Source organism: Callorhinus ursinus, unplaced genomic scaffold (genome assembly GCF_003265705.2).
Source record: "Callorhinus ursinus isolate GAN/ISIS: 27379988/994484 unplaced genomic scaffold, GSC_fseal_2.0 scaffold9, whole genome shotgun sequence".
Classification (NCBI taxonomy): domain Eukaryota; kingdom Metazoa; phylum Chordata; class Mammalia; order Carnivora; family Otariidae; genus Callorhinus; species Callorhinus ursinus.
This window is the reverse complement of record NW_027397071.1, coordinates 28,136,239-28,142,238: the sequence shown is the minus strand read 5'-3', so window position 1 is coordinate 28,142,238 and position 6,000 is coordinate 28,136,239. Positions and strand designations below refer to the sequence as shown.

The 6,000-nt window shown below is 40.0% G+C and overlaps 1 long non-coding RNA gene across 1 annotated transcript in view; it reads right to left on the bottom strand.

The window, feature by feature from the left end:
* Nucleotides 1-4,459: 4,459 nt before the first annotated feature.
* The window catches only part of LOC141373358 (uncharacterized), a 205,126-nt gene continuing 203,585 nt past the window's right edge, over nucleotides 4,460-6,000 (bottom strand). The window contains exon 4 of the long non-coding RNA XR_012379259.1: nucleotides 4,460-4,675. This is a non-coding gene — a long non-coding RNA (uncharacterized lncRNA). The remainder of the gene's footprint in view (nucleotides 4,676-6,000) is intronic.

The window sequence follows — 6,000 nt, the reverse complement described above, 5'->3', positions numbered from 1 at the left end:
CACAGTTTGGGATTTCAGTTTATGGGAAATTTTAGGAAAACATGGTCACCCATTGTGTCATATAGTGGATACTCAAGAGACCTTCCCTTCCTCTTCATTTCCATCATCAGAATACGATGTTAGCATCAGAGAGCTGAATTGACACAATGCCTGGCACATTGCAAGCATTCAGGAAATTTGTGTACAATAAAAAAAAATGTATGAAATAATGGAGAAAGTGAGGAATCAAGAGACTCAGTTTGTAGCCCCTTGAGTTTGATCTGATAAAAATGTGGACATCATCTCTCTGGGGCCCAGTTGTTTCATCTATAAAATAAAAAGATGAGATGAGATGAGTTCCGGTTCTTGAATTTCACAAGTCAAATTTTACAGAGAGGTGGTATTACATAGGAGAAAGAACAGAACGCAAAGCCCAGAGCCCACGGACAGGATTTAGGTCCAGACTCTGCCACTGACCAGCCATGAGAGCTTAAGTTGGTTACTCGACATCTCTGAGCCTCAATTTTTTCATCTGCAAATAGGGATACTGAAACGCATCTTTAGGACTTCAGGATAATAATGAGGTAAGTCGGTGCCTAAAACATAGAAGGCTTTAAATAAAAGGAAATTAAAAAATAAATACCTATTTAAACTCCATTCTAAGTGCTATGGCCATTTGGGATAGACTGTGCTAACGGCCTCAATTCGTCACCACTCCCTGCATCTATGCCATTTGACCTGTCCCTCTGCAGTGCTCTCCCAAACCTTGACTCAGTTCAGCTAAGTGACTTGTTTGGCCAATAGGATATTAGCAGGCAGGAAGCAAACAGAGGCTTGAAAAGTGTTCAGACTGTCTTCTGTGATTCTGCCATCGCCATGAGAAGGACATGCCCAAACTAACCCACGGGTCCCAAGAAGAGGATGACCCATGGAACAGAGCCACCACCAGCTATGACCAGTGTAGGTCAGTTAAATCCCGGTTACCTTGACCCTCAAAAGCTAAATGAATGATTGTTTTGAGCCACTGAGTTGTGGAGTGGGTTGTCAAGTTGTCATTTGATAGTGATAGCTAACTGATGCGCTGTTGGCTTATAACAAAAGACAGGAACTGCAGATTAGTTTATTTTAAAATTGGGGTTTGTTAGTAAAATTTGCAAATATATTTACCTTCCCATATTTGGTGAACATTCAGATACACTTTTGGATACAATTTTGGGAAGAGAAAGAAAAAAAAAATAAAGATCTTTCTGGTTCAAATGACAACTTTAATGCTGTCTGAAACATTTTAATTTGCTAAAGTATGAATGAAAACTTGCCATTAGGTCTGAGTATTCAAGCTCAAGATGGGGGAACTTTTAGCAGAGAGGGATTTAATAATGTACAGGCCCAAATCTGATTCCTGAGCATGTCTGTATGTTGCTTAATGCCATTGTCCTTTTGTAAAACCCCGACATTTTAGTAACAGTTTTATTCAGATTAATGAGGCTTTAAAAGAACAGTGTCAAAAGGTGACCCCTGGGCCAACAGGACCCTGTGTTTACAAAGTTAACATAAAGAAGAAGCTCACTTTCCACCTTCCATGGAGGGAAACAAACCCAGTTCTTCCCTACTATGACTTTCTCTCCTGCGAGTCTTCCTGACTACTCATATGGGACTCACACTGCTGGTCATCAAATGCATAGAGGCTTTTTCCCCACAGCAAGAAGTTCTCTGCAAAACCAGCAGGGGTGGGGGCGGTCCTACAATTTAACTCAGTTCTGACACTGTCTACTCAGGGATAGTGTCAAATCCCACAGGTTAAAGACAGTCCCACAAAACTGCCTCCCACCCACTCCAGACACCATTGGATTGAAGGTTCCAATGATCCCATCCTTGGGTTCCGTTAAGGTGCCAGAGCAGCTCACAGAACTCAGGGAAACATTTACTTACATTTACCAGTTTATTAGAAAAGGATCCAAATGAACACACAGATGGAAGAGATGCACAGGGCAAGGTACATGGGAAGGGACATGGAGCTTCCGTGGCCTCTCTGAGCTTGCACTCCCCCAGTTATCTACACCTGTTCAAAAACCTGGAAGCTCTCTGAACCCCATACTTCTAGAACCTTCAGGGAGTCTTTGTCACATAAGCACATCCATCATCAATTCCATTTTCAGTCCTTCTCCCCTCACTGGAATATTCGGGGGTGAGGCCGAATATTCAAGTTTCTCATCATGGCCTGGTCTTTCTGGTGGCTAGCCCTCATCCAGGAGTCATCAGGAGCTCACCCAGAATCCCCTCCTTAGAACAAACAACACCCCTAAAACCCTTGTCATTGAAATGACGAGAGTCTCAGGACCTCTGTGTCAGGAACTGGGGCAGAGACCAATATATATTTTCTATCATTTCACAGTTTGACATGTCTCTCAGAAGGAAGGACTCTGGCAGGAACAAATCACCTCTGAACCAGTACAATCACTTCTTAAATAAATTAGTGTGTTAGCCTATAAAACAGAAGCCACATTCCTCCAGCAAGACTGAAACTAGCTGGTAAGCTTCTTCAGGGCAGGGACAAGGGCAAAAATGCATAACACAGCCATACAGTTGCTTGATTAGCAGAAGATGAATGCTCTTGGTGAAGAACAGCAAGTTAAAACCTGCTTCTCATTACTTAGGACCCAGACCAAATGTTACTCCACCAAGAAGAATGTATTCCTTTCTCGTCTGAGTTCCCCTGGGACCTGTCAGGCCTGTTCCTTTCCATGTCTGATTCTGCCATTAGGCTTATGTGTAAGCTCTTCAAAGACATGAGACATACCATACCCATCTTAGGTCTCTAATGCCTAGCAAGATACCCTTACGCATAAAATAAGCTTAAGAAACTCTTGTTAAATGAATGGATGATGACACTGCCCCAATTCATAAATGAGGAAGCTGAGAGTTGGAGAGATTAACTAATTTTCTGGAAATCACACAGCTGGACAAAGCTGGGAATTAAGTTTGAGCCCAGTTGGCTGAATCCAGTCTATTCTATACCACACTTGAATCAGGATTCCTATGGCAATAAACAAAGTAGGATATGTAAAGTACCTAGCACAGTAACAGATGCTGAATAAATGTTACTTACCTTTTTCATGTTTTATTCTGGTGCCAGGAATCCCACCATTGGAGATTTATCTCTCTTCTCCTAAATTTCTTTCTTAAAAGTTAGCAACTTATTGCTGGTTAAGGGAGATGAAAAACAACCCAGGTATCTTTTTTTCAAGATCTATTTATTTATTGAGAAAGAGAGAAAGAGAGAGAGCACGAACATGAGCAGGAAGGGCAGAGGGAGAGGGAGAGAAAATCTCTAGCAGACTCCGTGCTGAGCACAGAGCCCAATGCAGGGCTCAATCTCACAACCCTGAGATCATGACCTGAACCAAAATCAAAAGTCAGACGCTTAACTGACTGTGCCACCCAGGTGCCCAGCCCAGAGAACTTAATAGAGTAATAGTTAGTATATGGCAGTGAACACTAATTGGATTATTTTATAGTCATTAATAACTCTGGGAAGAATTTAAAATAACATGGAAGTGTAGCCAACAATGGCACTTTTTTAAAGCAGCAAATTAATGTTTTGAATATGTGCAATATATTTGCAGTACTATTAGAGTGCTTTCAAAAAATAGTTATTGAGAAAAGAAAGGAAGGACATGTTAGAAGCAGGTCAGCAGTATCTCTTTTTAGATGATAAGAACAAGGATGATGTTTGCCATCTTCCTATGTTCTTGAAATTTTCAAGTTTCCAAAAATGAGCATGTCTTACTTTGACGCACTAAAAGATATTCACAATGGCCAGACTGCCTTTTTTGTTTACCAACGTGTCTTTGGGAGATGGACCACCATTACCATTCTGTCCCTACTTTGTCAATGATCCTAAACCTTATCATGGCCTCTAATCCTGTATTGTACTTGGTTGTTTCATACTGACCTTCCCTGCTGCCTGACCGTGAGTTTATTAAGAGCTGGAATCGTCTGACTTCTCTGCAGATATCCAGCACTTGGCTAGTCCACGGTCCCGTAGTAGGCTCATAAATTTTTCTTAAATGAATGATATCTCTCATGACTGAATTAATAGTTTGCACCATGCCCTCCATGAAAAGGGATAATAAGAGAATGTTTATATTTGTATGTGTATATTTCAAAAGAGTCAGAGCTTGCAAACACCATACTACATGTTTTCACATGTCTTACTTACATTTTGCACACACACAAATTAAAAAAATAAAACTAATAATGCAGTTGAGCTTTTTTGTTTTGTCTCCCACATTGCCTTTTCTGTGTAATGATGAACAGTGTTGAGTACGCATGCTCTTCTAACATGAAAGCTGTAAAGTTTCTGAACACAGGAAAAATGAATGGAACTTATATCAAATCCAATTTAAGTGTGTTTTCTTAAACTTAGGATGTATAACATTTAGTTTCATGAGCAGAACAAATAATACAATTAGTGTTTATTCTCTGACTACTCTTTTACTAAACAACTCAGTTAAAAAATGCACGCAACACAAAAACATGGTGCTTCTCAGTCGTTGCTCCAAGTTTCGTATGTTAAACAAAGACAGACCAACCTTAAACCTTTTGATAAATATGATGCTTGTGGTAACTGCAGCATTCACTTTATATCCCATTTCTCCAAGTTCCTGTCAGCCAGATGTCACTTGCAATGCAAACACTAGAAAAATATGAAATAATAATTTCATACATCATCTATGTGTGCATGAGCCGGTCAAACATTCAATACAAATTCAAACTGCTACTACACACAGAGCAAATATCATCCAAATAATATTTAAAATGATTGAAAGGCTTTTGATTTGGAAGTGTATTCTCTTAAGCTAAGTGGTCCCCAAGACCATCTAGAAAATTCAATTGTTTCATTTTTAAAATGTTTTCTGCCCAAAATTATATCAAACCCTAATGTCTCAATAAAAACACATGGGATTGGATTGCTGACTGGGCGCCTGATGTCAAAGGAAAATCTAATTTCACAATGGCATTTCCTCATACTGTCTCACCAAAATACAAAATTGATAAAATTTTAATGGATAATTTTCAGAAGCAGAACGTTAACCATTGGGAAAATATGAAGGGGAACTTAGCATTGAGCACAGAAGAAGCAAAGGAAAGGAAGAAATTGACTATAAATACAGATATACAATACTATATAAAAAGCATTCTTAAAAGCTTTTTCCTATCAAAAACAGAATTTCAACTTTAATCAAAATATATGCTTTTTCTGTGTCCACTTCTAAGTTTCTCTTCCTGAATCTTTTCTATTTTGTAAAGTGATATAGGGAAAAGGAATCACACCATAAGCTATACTATTAGATATACATTTGCACAGTGTTGATTTCTATTTTTGATGTTAGCTACAAAAACGGTCCTGTGTACCCCTGGCTTCAATTAAGAGATAAGAGAGAATGGCCCTGCTTCTTTTCACTAAGGTCCTGAACATCATCTCTTTTTGTTTGCTGTTCAGCGGTGAATTTTCCTACCTGTCTGGAGGGAAGAAGGTTCAGTTCCTTTTGTTTTAAGGAGGGAACTCCATGGCTATGAAGCCTAAAGCAGGGTTCAGCACAGATAGACCTTCATATTAGCTGTGTGACCTTTAGCATGTCCCTGACTGGCCTTGAACCTCAGTGTTCTCATCTGTGAGAGAGAGATCAAAATCGCTACCTTGCTGTTTTCTTGCCATGTTTAGGAATAACGCTTATAAAATATCTGGCACAAAGGAAGTAGTCAAGGACGATTTTATGAGGATTCTAATTTCTTGAAGCTTCTCATACTTGCTGCCTCCACGCTTTTGAATGTTTCTTAATCATCTGCTTCACGTAAGTTGGCAGCTACAGGCCGGTGGCAGGTCCGGTGCTGAAGGAGAGGAGGGGCGGCCTCCTGTCCGGACAGATTCGCCAGTCACCCTGGTCATCAGTGAGGCAAGCCACGTGACAGCCAAACCAGTCACTGTGCAACCGAGAACATGGACTGAAGGCATCGGGG